Here is a 12451-nt window from a genome sequence, read left to right as displayed (position 1 = left end):
TAAAATGACACTGAGTTCTTGTTACTGTGTACTTTTCTAGCTACTTATCTCGTTTTTTTCTGTCTCTGCACTTACCCCCACCCAACATCATAATGAATGCCTATGTGTGTGTGCACTGTTCACGTCCCCTGCTTCACTGTAGTGACAGTCCCATGAAGACAGTTGATTTGTGCTGTTCACCACTGTACACTCAGAGTCCAGAGCAGTGCCTGGCATACACTGGGGCTCAATAAATAATTATTGGCTGTACCAAATAACAATAATAATCATTATCAACACTAGGCTTTTAATTTGTAGTTTTGAGTGGGACTTTTCATTCAGCTTCTCCTTTCGGTACCATTTATTAATAGCAATGATATCAATCAAATGAGGATCAGAAAGCATATGACTACATCATTCCTTTAATACAGGGATTTCAGATACTGTGGGGGAGTAGGTGATCGGCAATTGTTAACCCCATATGAGGGTTGCCCTCTAGCTTTTTCAACATCTGAAAAGCTACAGCACCAAAAGCTAGGCATCCCTGATGCCAAAGAAGAGACTCTCTCTAAATGAAGGGGCATAGCCCTATGTGAGCTGCACACAGGGATCTTCTGGTTGTTTTTGCTCAGGGAGCCAATGTTTAAATGAAAGAAAGTGTCAAAATCCCATTTTAATGACCCACAAAAATGTAGTGGGCTTTGTCATGAAGTGAGTTTCAAGTCAATAAGATAGGTTTTTGTTTTAGCTATGATGGATTATTAAACCCAGACTAGTTGGCAGAAAGGGAGCTAAAATAGTTTCTAGTCATTCTGCTAAATATTTGACGTCTGCTCTTACCTGTAATGGGGTGCAACACGCACATGATTCTCACACTCAGAGATCAAATGGACAATTTATTGGCAGCCTACTCTGTTCTAGAAATTGAATCCGTTTAATAATCATAGTGATTCCCTTTCAATTGTTCAACATTTTTCATACAACCCTAAATAAAGAATATATTTTAGATACCACTGATTATGTGAGATTTTTTTTTTTAATTTCCAGCAAGATGGACTGAAGTCCTGAAGATCCTCCTAGCCATTCTTTTGTTTCTTTGTTTGCTTATTTGAAACTAGTAGAAGCAGAGTTTTCCTGTGGGGTATTACTAATAACCACAGTGACCACATGTCCTGGTTCTTCCCAAGGCAGTCCTCATGTTTGCAGTCATAGGATAATTTTGAATAGTGCCCCCTTTTCATTCTCCAAACTTACCCATTATGGGTAAAAACTTTTATGGTCATCTTACCAATAATTTCGTTCCAGTGTGTTGATAGTGTGATAGGTTCCTGATGGCCGGGGCGACTTTTCCCATGAATGCAGAAGGGTGATTAGCCTATTCTAGGAAGGAAAGAAAAGAAAAGGTACATAAACCTTGATCGTACTCATCTTAGAGAAATATTGCAGCATATCAACATCTCTTTGTAGGTTTAAATTTTAAGGCTAGTTTTTAAAAAGATAACTCTCTTCCCCAAGATATAGAGATACTGGGAGGAAAAAAAATATTGGGTTCATATTGTTTATACAGTTTTATGCTTCCTATATTTAACATATAAGGAGTATCCAATATCAGCTAAAAGGTTCTCTAGAAAACACTTAAATTGCTACACAATATTACATTGTACAGATGAATCACCACTTATTTGTTCACTAAATTAGTAATATTTATTAAGCACCTGATTGCAACCTGGGAACTCATCAGAGCCCAGGGAAAATAACAACAGCAAAATACACCAAGTCCTGGCCTTCACATGGATTAGGTTCTGGGGATGATCAGGCAATAATTAAGTCCTGACCCAGGCACATAACTTGATAGGAAACTTAATAGGACAGATGACTTGCTTTCTCCAACAAATAAATGCTCATCTGGCTTGACGGTTGTTGCTATTTTGGGTACTACCTTGCCCTTATCCAAGACCAATTGATTCAGAGTAGAATGGTATTTACAAATCTGTGTTTTTTTAATCATTGCCTTATCTAGCAGTATTGGAACCAGAAGTAAAAGGAAACATTAATAATAGTAACTGTCTTTATTTTAAAAGCTGATATTTTGAGAGACTCCACTCTGGGAAACCAACTAGGGGTGGTGGAAGGGGAGGTGGGCGGGGGGTGGGGGTGACTGAGTGATGGGCAGTCTGAGGGGGACACTTGATGAGATGAGCACTGGGTGTTATTCTATATGTTGGCAAATTGAATACCAATAAAAAATAAATTTACAAAAAAAAAAAGCCATACAGCTAACAGTGACAGAGCCAAAATGCAGAAGCAGAAAAATAAATAAATAAACAAACAAACAAATAAATAAATAAATAAAAGCTGATATTTTCTTCATCATGAATTTTTCGTTAATCATCATTAATTTTTATTTTCTTAACAAATTTGGATGACGTTTTATTTATCTTGATAACTGAGTTTTTAGCACGCCCTTAAATTTTGCACCCAAGGCCAGTATCTAGGGGCGATTCCTGACCACTGAAATGCCAACGCACCCACAGTAAAGGCTGAGCTACCTGCTCAGCGACCGATCTACGCCAGCACATCTCAAATGTTAATGTTCGTGTGAATCAATGGGAGATTTTGTTGTAAACTGCCTCAGTAGGGCTGGAGTGAACCCTAGATTATACGTCTGTAACAAGCTCCTAGGTGACGCTGTTGCTTCTGGCGTACAGACCACATCTGAGGAAAGGTTCTGAGCTATTCTGAAAGGTGTGATATAAAGCATACGTCATATATGCACACAGAACCGAAGTGAATGCCATCCCACCGAAGGCAATGCCCTGCCACATGGAGTAAAGGTAAAGTGGACAAGGGAGCCACCTGAGGGGAGTCCTTTCGTAAGCCAGGGGGCTCCGTGTTACGTAATGGAGATGTGAAGAGCCAGCAGCTATATGACCAACACTCCTCCGCCCATACTATTGGTCAGGGTATGATGGCATTGCTGCCAGAAGGTGACCCAAATGCAGTTGCTTGGAGATACCACTGGCTGCCTGCCTTACTTTATAGCCCATTAACATGGTTCCTTCAGGTCCACAGTCACAGCCTGCCACTTGGGATGATAAGGTCTCTCCGGGGTAGCTATCAGCGGGCAAAACATCCTACTGGATTAAGTACCAACCCAACTCTGTTGCTTTGGTGTCACTGGGTTCGAGCTGCAACCACCAACTCTCCCAGGGAAAGTGTGTATGTCTGCATCTCAGACCACAGTCCTGAAGAAGGATTACCTTCCTTTTTTCTTTTAGGTCAATTTAATCTCCGTGCGGTATGCCCATTCTGCCAAACTGGGGGAACTGAACCCCACCTGTGGTTTTCCCTGAATGTCCTACTCAGGGTTGCACTGGAATCCAGAAGCCTTCTGGGAAATGGGGAAACGAACTTTGATCTCCATCTCTATGTAGTTTCAACAAACATCTTGCTTGTGCAAGCCACACCGGCCGAATTAGAGTCCTGACTCTCTAGAATTAAAAATAAAAAAATCTAATGTCCGGAGGTTCACTTCTTTATTCACCCTGCACCCCATCTCCTCTGACGTACGCCGAGGTCCTTGGGGTCATGCCGAAGGGTAGCCTGTGGGTCAGCTCAGTCAGAGGGACATCACGCCTCTTTGTCTTAGTTGAGAGTGGAGGTGAAGTACTGGATGTCTCCCCGCTTGCTGTTATTATTTCTTCATTGAGTCTAAACTTTTATAAACAATCTGAAACAATATTTTGCTTTAGGCTATGTCTGCTTTCTGCAGGGCAAATATCCTTGAGGCCGGAAGGACAAAACATTCTGGCAGCCTCCTTAAAACAGGATAGAGTGGGGCAGAACATATAAGGAGAATGAAGTCTCATCAATATTTAGCAAAAGTAGTCTGCTGTATCATTCTGGTGGTGGAGGGGGGCAGAAAATCAGTACGATAAATCAGTAAATGCATCTATATAGAGAGCTATAGCTAGAGTTATATGGTGACAAGTGGTAAAGAGAAAAAAAATAAATGAACTAGGGAAAGTGAAAAGAAACTTTCAGGTGGAGGAGAGAAAATCCTCAAACTTTATACAGGCCAGGGAAGGCCTCACTGAGAAGGTGATGTCCTGGTGAAACCCTGAAGGGCTGAGCTGCTAATCACAGAGACGCCCAGTGAAAGAGCATTTCAAGCAGTGGGAACAAGCAAGAGCAAAGGCAACTGAACCAGGAAGGCAAAAGATAGACAAGGGAGCATATTTATGTGAACTAGAGCAAGTAAAGGGACCATATAATTAACATCCAAACAGCTCCCATAAATCAAAAAGATACTAAGAGATACATGAGTAAAGTTTATGCACAAACCACAAAAGAGGAAATTTAACCAACAAAACATAGAACAAATCACATATATATACATATGCATATATATATTCCTACCAATTAGTAATCAAATAAATAGATACTAAACTACCGTAGCATTTAAACTGCTCTATTTCAGTGAAAACAAGATAGAACCAAAAAATGTTAAAATTATAACAGTAATATTGGCAAGAATTCACAGAACTAAATGCCTTAATGTTTTGACAATGGAAGTGTAAATTGGTTTACTTCTTTGGAGAATTAATTTGTCAGATGTCTCCATAAGCCAGGTTGTCATGGGCTGGCATTCTGCTTCTGAAAATCTACCCAGGAGTGTCACTCAAACATGGAGAACCAGGTGCATGCGTATGTTCACAAGCGTGGACAGCGGTATCGCTGTGTGTGCTGATGCACACACACACACACACACACACACACACACACAGAGCGAAGAGAGATCTATTGGCTTGTATGACTGTGCGGGCTTGGGAAGCCTGGAACCGGCAGGGAGACTGGCAGGCTGGACACCTGGGGAAGAGTTTCAGTTTGAATCAAAGTCAGCTTGCAGGATTTCCTCTTCTTCTAGAAATAGCAGTCTTTTCTCTATTAAGTTCCTCAACTGATTGGACATGAGGGCAATGTGCCTTGCTCGAAGTCTACTGATTTAAATGTCAATCTCAGGGCCCCTGGGTGGCTGTCAGTTAATTGGCCAACTCTTGACTTCAGCTCAGGTCATGATCTCAGGGTCTACCTGTGTCAGGCTCCCTGCTTGGTAGGGAGTCTGCTTGAGGATTCTCTCTCCTTCTCCCTCTCCCTCTGCCCCTCCCCCTGCTCTCTCTCTCTCTCTCTCTCTCTCTCTCCCTCCCTCTCTCTCTAAAGTAAATAAATCTGAAAAACACCTTATGTCTAAAATAATGCTTGATTAAATACTGGGCATGGTGGGTAACCTAGCCTAGTTGGCAGGTAAAATTAACCACCCTAGCCTGAAATAGCCCCAGGTGTACATATTGTTTAGGTCCATAATGCTAGAAAACAAAATGATGGTTCTAGCACAATTCAAGAAAAGGCTAGGCTGGCTTGGAGAAGAAGATGGCAGTCCCTGAACCAATCCCACTGAGCAGGGGTCAGGGTACCATGGCTGGGGAAGCCCACACCACACAGTGGGGAGGAGAAGAGCAACCCCAGTTACACCATATGAAATGGATCTCTTGGAGAAAAATAATACAAGAATAAGAAGGACAAGATAGTCATGTTGAGGAGCTCTGACTGGAGTTTAGCGCAGGCATCCAAGCCAACCCACACAGAGCTTTCATTATGGCATTAATGTCTTGTCTTTGTAATCATTTTATTTCCCAAATACAGACCTTTATTTGTTCAAAAGAATAAGGGGGAAGATGATAGATTTCTGGCTTCCTTGGTCATACCACAACTGCACAATTGTTTCTAGACGTGAAAACTCCAGTTATCAAAAAACACTAACAAATTGACATCTGTCTAAGTGGTAAAAGATTTTAGAACATTTCAAAAAGATAAGGAGGAGGGGATCCCTGGGTGGCGCAGCGGTTTAGCGCCTGCCTTTGGCCCAGGGCGCGATCCTGGAGACCCGGGATCGAATCCCACGTCGGGCTCCCGGTGCATGGAGCCTGCTTCTCCCTCTGCCTGTGTCTCTGCTTCTCTCTCTCTCACTGTGTGCCTATCATAAATAAATAAAACAAACAAAAATTAAAAAAAAAAAAGATAAGGAGGAAAGGTCAGAGTGTTATTAGATTAGAAAACAGACCTGTCTGGACGTGTTTAGGACTGATAATAACCCCAAAGATTATCCTATGGGGTGGGGTTGGGCTTCCTCTAGGTGAGTTGATGGGTGGGAATAATAACAAATACATATTCTCAGTGTAAGGAAGAACTGAGGACTATGCTATTTACATCTTTGGAAGACACTAAGCTCCCTATTACCGGCAGTATTTGAAGAGATGCTACAGGATCACTGGTGAGGACTATTGCTTATCTATACTGTCAGAGATTAGGATAGGATCTAAGGGTCCTATTTTTTTTTGCCAGTTCTACATACACTTATCAAGCCCAGGAATGTTAGGGTTGGATGGAGCTGTTACAGGAGTAATATAGGAGGTAATATAGGGCCTAAACACCTGTATTTCTCATTATTACTATGAGAAATATTACAAGTTTTATAAAGCCTTCTTTAAGAAAATCCAGCTTTTTTCCTCTCGGGGGAGGAAAAAAGAACCCTATGAACTCTAATATCAAAATATTTAATGCTTTGCCCTTTTGTTTTTCTTGCAGGATATATTTGAGTATCCAACCTTGCATTTTCAGAAGGTATTGCTCATTTTGACAAATTGCCAAAAAAGGGGGACATCTGAAAGCTAATTTCAAATTGTTTTTCCATAAGGCCTGGACCCATAACTATTCAATGACTTCATCTCCCCATGATTTATGGGCAGGAGTGAGTCAGTGGTGTTGTCCAACTAAATGATGTTCGCTCATGGGTTTAATTCTCACATATTCTTTCAAAATGTGTACCTTTCAGTCTTGACATTTGTTAAATGCTAGAATCATATTATTGGTTTACAATGAGAACTTTCTGAGAAAAATAAGAAGTTGAAGGCAACAGACACAAAAATCTATTCATAACACATATGGAGAAATGTCAAAAACCAATTTAGTAAGAAGAGACCTACCAGCTTAAATTTCTGCTTTTATAGGTCAAAATAGTCAATTGTTGGCAATTTCAATATCAAAAGAATTAGGAGGAGGAAGAGGGGGAGAGAAGGATGAAGAAGAAAAAGACGAAAAGAGAAACAGTAAAATTAAATGTTAATTAAATAACAAATTAAGTGGTACATATTTTCAGATATATAAATTGAAACTATGAGCAACAATAATGATTAAGATCGGAATGAAAATGTAATTGTAATGAAAATATCCATGTGTAAAAAAAAGAACCTCCACCTGTCCACACCTTATACAAAAATTAACTCAAAATGGTTAATACATCTCAATGTTAAGGCCTGAAACTATGAAATGTCAAGAAGAAAATATAGGAGAAAATCCTTGTGACCTTGCCTTAGACAAAGTTTTTTTTAGCCTGATCCATAACGGAAAAATCTGGACAAATTTTACTCCATCAAAATTATGAACCCTCTGCTCTTAATGAAAGAACAAGTCGCAGACTCGTTAAAAAATAACACCCGCACTCACACATTCTGTTAAAGGACTTGTATCTGGAAAACCTAAACACCTCTTAAAGTTCAATGATTATAAAACAGATTTTTTAAAAGTGAATAAAAGATCTGAACAGACACTTCACTGAAGAAGGTGTAGAGATGAAAAATAAACACATGCAACGATGCTGAACGGAATTCGTCGTGAGAGAAACACAAATTGAAGCCACAATGAGAGCCAAACTGATGGCCTCTACTGCACAACTATTAGAAGAGCTGACATAAAACAAACACGGACAACAAAATACCAAGTGTCGGTGAGAACATGGGCCAACTGGAGTTCCAGCACGGTGCTGGTTACGTGCAAAATAGTACAACTGCTTTGGAAACCCTTTAAGTAATTCCTCATAGACACTCTGAAGCATTGAAACAAGTAAAATAAGACTTATGTCCACACGAAACCCTGTATGCAAATGTTTACAGTGGCTTTATTCGTCGTCACTAAAAACTGGACAGAGCTTAACATGTCCGTAAACTGGGGGATTAGTGAATAAACTGCGGTACATCCAATAAAAAGAACAAGCTAGTGATACACATATATATGAACACTTATATATGATATATGAACGCTGGAAGCATTTATGCTCAGCGAAAGAAGCTCACAAGGTTCCATTCTGCATGTTCCCATTTTTATCATGTTCTTGCTAAGGCAGGACTGTAGGGACGCAAGCCGACCAGCGTCTGCCAAGGGTTGGAGGCTGGGGGAGAACGTGACTACAGAGGGGGATCGGGGAACTCGCTTCCATGTCTCTATTACCGTGGTGGTCACAGGACTGTGTGTGTCTAGACGAGCAGAACCATGTGCTTAACAGTGTGAATTTTACTGCATATAACTTACACCTCAATAAAATAAATGGGCAAGGGCATTAGGCTCCAACACTTGTTGGCCTTAGTAACAATGAGATGCTTAGAGCATCTCTACCCTGTGCCACCCTCTTAGCGGGCTTTCTGGTCCAGATCCGAAACCCCAGGCGGCGGAGATCCAGCCCCTTGGCACACCCGTGTGTACTTAACATGGGGCGGGCCTCCTGTCAACGCCAGACAGCTTCTCAGGCTGCCAGCATGGATTCTTCAACTCCCATTAATCCCATTAAGAACAAGCCGATGACTTTAATTTGGATTCCTGATTGAACTATAAAGTGCACCCCATCTGCTTCGTAGACTAAGCAACAGACAGGCCAATACTTTCTAGAGAGGAATTTGCTTAAATGAACACATTGGGAAAATGGGCAACAGAAGATGCTGGTGCCAAAGCTCCGGGGACAAAGGGAGGTCGCCTTCGGGCCAAGCATGGGACGGAACATCTTCTTCACATATTCATTCGTCCCTCTTAGGCCCATCTGGCATGCGTGGGGGTGCAGGAAGGTGACTGCATCTGTTAATACGATCGATAAACGTCATCTCCATCATCCCTCTGTGCAGCAACTGTCCCGGCCTTCAGTTGTCCCGGCCCACAGGCTTGCCCCAAGCATTGTGGGCAGAAAGGGGTGTTTTCCAACAGGTGGCTGTGCTCTGACATCTTAGTTGCTACTTTTTTTTTTTTTAATTAAAAAAAATGATAAAATGTTTTGGTAGAGCTGGGGACTTTGCTTTGTGACCGAAGCAGAACCTGTAGAGCCTGACAAATACTAAGGAATTCCAGGGAAAGGATTCGGTGACTCTCAAGTCCAGAATGTGTGATGGAACGAACTATCAAGCTGGTGATCCCGGCTACATGGATTCTGTGCTCACTTGCTGGGTTTCTTGACCTCGCCTGTCCCCAGAGGCAGAACCTGCAAGGCCAGGCTGGTTGTTTGTGGCTTTGGAGGTCCAATGTGAGGAGGAGACGGGAGAAAGAACACAGATGAGGCCCTTCGGATGGGACCCGGGGAAACGTGTTTAGGGGGAGGAGGAGGAGAGAGGTTGGGGAGAAGTTACACCGGGTAAAGAAAATTAACGGAAGAGAAAGTCATCCTTCCAGCTTCATTGCCCTGATCGACATTCAGGATAGGGCATTAAAAAAAAAAAAAAAAAAAAAAAAAACCCGAGTTGGCTTTCAATTAATCTGAGTTACTCAACTTTTGCTGCTTTCAATTCTTTTTCCTTTTCTGCTCTAAACGTTACCAGATCGCCGAGCTCAGATCACAACTGTAATGGACTTTCTGCTTGAGGCCTGGCCCGTACCTTTCCTTTCTCCAATTTCTCACTCTTACAAATAATTGGTCATTGGAATGTTGGTTTTACCTTCGAAATGTTTCTTGCTTCTTCCCCTACGACTGCCATCATTGGCTTCTATGAAGACACTTGAAACAGCCTCCTCAGCCATCTCTCACCCTACCTCATCTAGTCTCATGAATCCCGTCCCCAAGAGAGTGCTCAAAAACATTGCTCTAGACTGCGAATCGGATTGTGATTGCCAGCTGCTTCAAAGTCAACACGGCTTACAGAACGAGATGGAAGCCAACCTCTGGCAAGGTATTTGAGACCTTCCGTGATTCCAGTCTAACCTCTTCCATCCTCATCTCCCATCAGGCACCAAGAAACACTGAAAGCCTAGCCACCAAGCGAGCAGGACAGCTACCAACTATGGGCATGCAGGCAGGAATCAAGGCAGCAGTGTCATTCAGCAGACGCCCGTAGAGATCCCAGCTGAAGACCACCTGGAAGATCTAGGTCCGCTCAAGTGAGGGGTCTGCAAGACCTGCGGGTTCCAGAAGTCCTCAAACCAGATCTACTGCTTCTCACTGTTTTTGGGGCATGCAGAGCCCATTGCTTGCAACAACCTCCCCTCTCAGTCTGATCATCCTCCAATTTCTGCTCCTCTTTCCTTTTCACTCCAAGTCATCATCTCTTTTCTGGAATCTCTCCCCTATACGTTTTTGGCATCTGACCACTCTTTCTCCTGCAGCATAAATACAAGAGGACATTGGACTAAATATTAGACAAATATTTCTCCTAAAATAATTAATATTAGACAAATATTTCTCCTAAAATGAACATTCTTAGATGGAACACATTAGCTTCTCTTTGTCTCAAACCCCTCATTCCAGAATAACATGTCAGTGCTAAGAAAAGGTAATTTAAAAGTTCTGCTTGAGTTTATTTTTCCTTACCAACTCTCCCCAAAAACTATAGGTACCCATCTCTACCCCAGTGTATTAGGTAGCCACCATATAATGAAGGCCACCAGCACAAATTATAACATACTTTTTAGACAAGTGTATTAATATATAACTCCTATGTCATAAGATTTGAATTTGGAGTGTACAACTCAATGCTTTTTTTAATATATTGACAGAGTTATGTGATGATGAGCACAATCTAATTTTAGAGTATTTTCAGTCCCTTGAAAGAAGCACTGTATTTGCAGGCAGTCACAACCCATGGCCCCAAGCCTCACTCCCCAACTCCTGCTACTCATCAATTTTCTGCCTCCATGCATTGTCCCATTCTGAACATTACATACAAATTAATTCATACAATATATTGTCTAATGTGACTATTTCTCACGTGTCTCATATTTTTCATTGGAAATAGGACATTTAGATAATGTATTGTAGCAATATATTGTTTCTTGCATGTCTTGTAATTTTTTGGTTGAAAATTAGACATTTTAAATAATATGTTGTAGCAACTCTGGTAACTAATCTCTCCCAGGGGGTCATTGCCGTTTCTCATTTGCTTGGTCAATGAATTTGCTTTGTGACTTGGCTGAATAATTCCGTAAAGACTTTTCCCCCAGAAGTGTGCAGTCTCCAATGTCCCACTCAGACCCCCTCAGCCCTTTTTTTCCATCTTTAGACAGGCTGCTAGTGCTCACCCTGGGTCCGCGTGAACCACGTATTGGTCAAAAGTTGTGCATAAGCCCCTTGAGCTAATTGTGTTCTTACCCTCTACCACTGTATATGTGTAGGGCTTGGAGGCTGCTATTAGAGTTTAAGGAATTTATGGCATTTTGCCCCATGTTCAACCAGGTACTGTAGATGGGAGCTTCCCCTCTGATCTCTCCTACATAGGTACATCCATGGCATGCTCACCGTCTTCCAGACTGACAAGGTTGAGAATGGTTTCATTTCTAAGCCTGGTTGCCTCTGCATCAAAGTACCTAGTGTTTGGTCAAGGGTTGTGTTTAAACCTCACGTACCAGAGAGGCTTCCCTGCTCTGTGTGAAGGGGTCAGTGTATGGTTAGAAAAATTCAAGTTCTTTTCTGCTTCCTTATGAGTGGATTTAGCCTAGCACATGTGCATAGCCTTCCCGACTTCCAGAATTGACTCTGGTCTTCCACTCTCTTGGTTTCCTTGGTTCCTTCTATTAGGTGCCTGTAAGCTGGGCCAGTTTGCTTCTATCATGGATCTACCTGCCACCTCTGAACTGATTTCCACCAAGATCATCTGTTTTCCACAATGCTCATCGTCTTAGTCCTTTGGGAGCTGCTATAACAAATACAATGGACTGGGTCACTTGTCAATGGCAAGCATTTATTCCTCACAGTTCTGGAGGCTAGAAGCCTGGGCTATGGGTGATGCCAGCATAGCTGTAAGGCCTCTCTCCCTAGTTCATAGCCAGCACTCTCACTGTGTCTTCATATGGTAGAAGGGGCTAGACTTCCCTCTGGATCCTCTTTTATGAGCCACTACCCCATTGCAGCGGGGTCCATCCTCACGGCGTTAGTACCTCCAAAGTCCCCATGTGCTAATACCATCACCTTTGGGGGGGGGGCGGTCAGGATTTCAACACATGACTTTGGGGAGGACTCAGACATTCAGACCATAGTGCACCCATAGGCAAGGAATCAGAGTGTGGAGCTCATGTCAGTACCATCTGCCTTTCCTCCAGGGACTGAAAAGGAATTGGGAATGGGACCCACTTTCCCCAGAGGGACACCGATGTTCTCTTAGTGAACACT

Source organism: Nyctereutes procyonoides, unplaced genomic scaffold (assembly GCF_905146905.1).
Source record: "Nyctereutes procyonoides isolate TBG_1078 unplaced genomic scaffold, NYPRO_anot_genome, whole genome shotgun sequence".
NCBI lineage: Eukaryota > Metazoa > Chordata > Mammalia > Carnivora > Canidae > Nyctereutes > Nyctereutes procyonoides.
The sequence above is the reverse complement of the archived record's forward strand: the minus strand, read 5'-3'. Positions refer to the sequence as shown.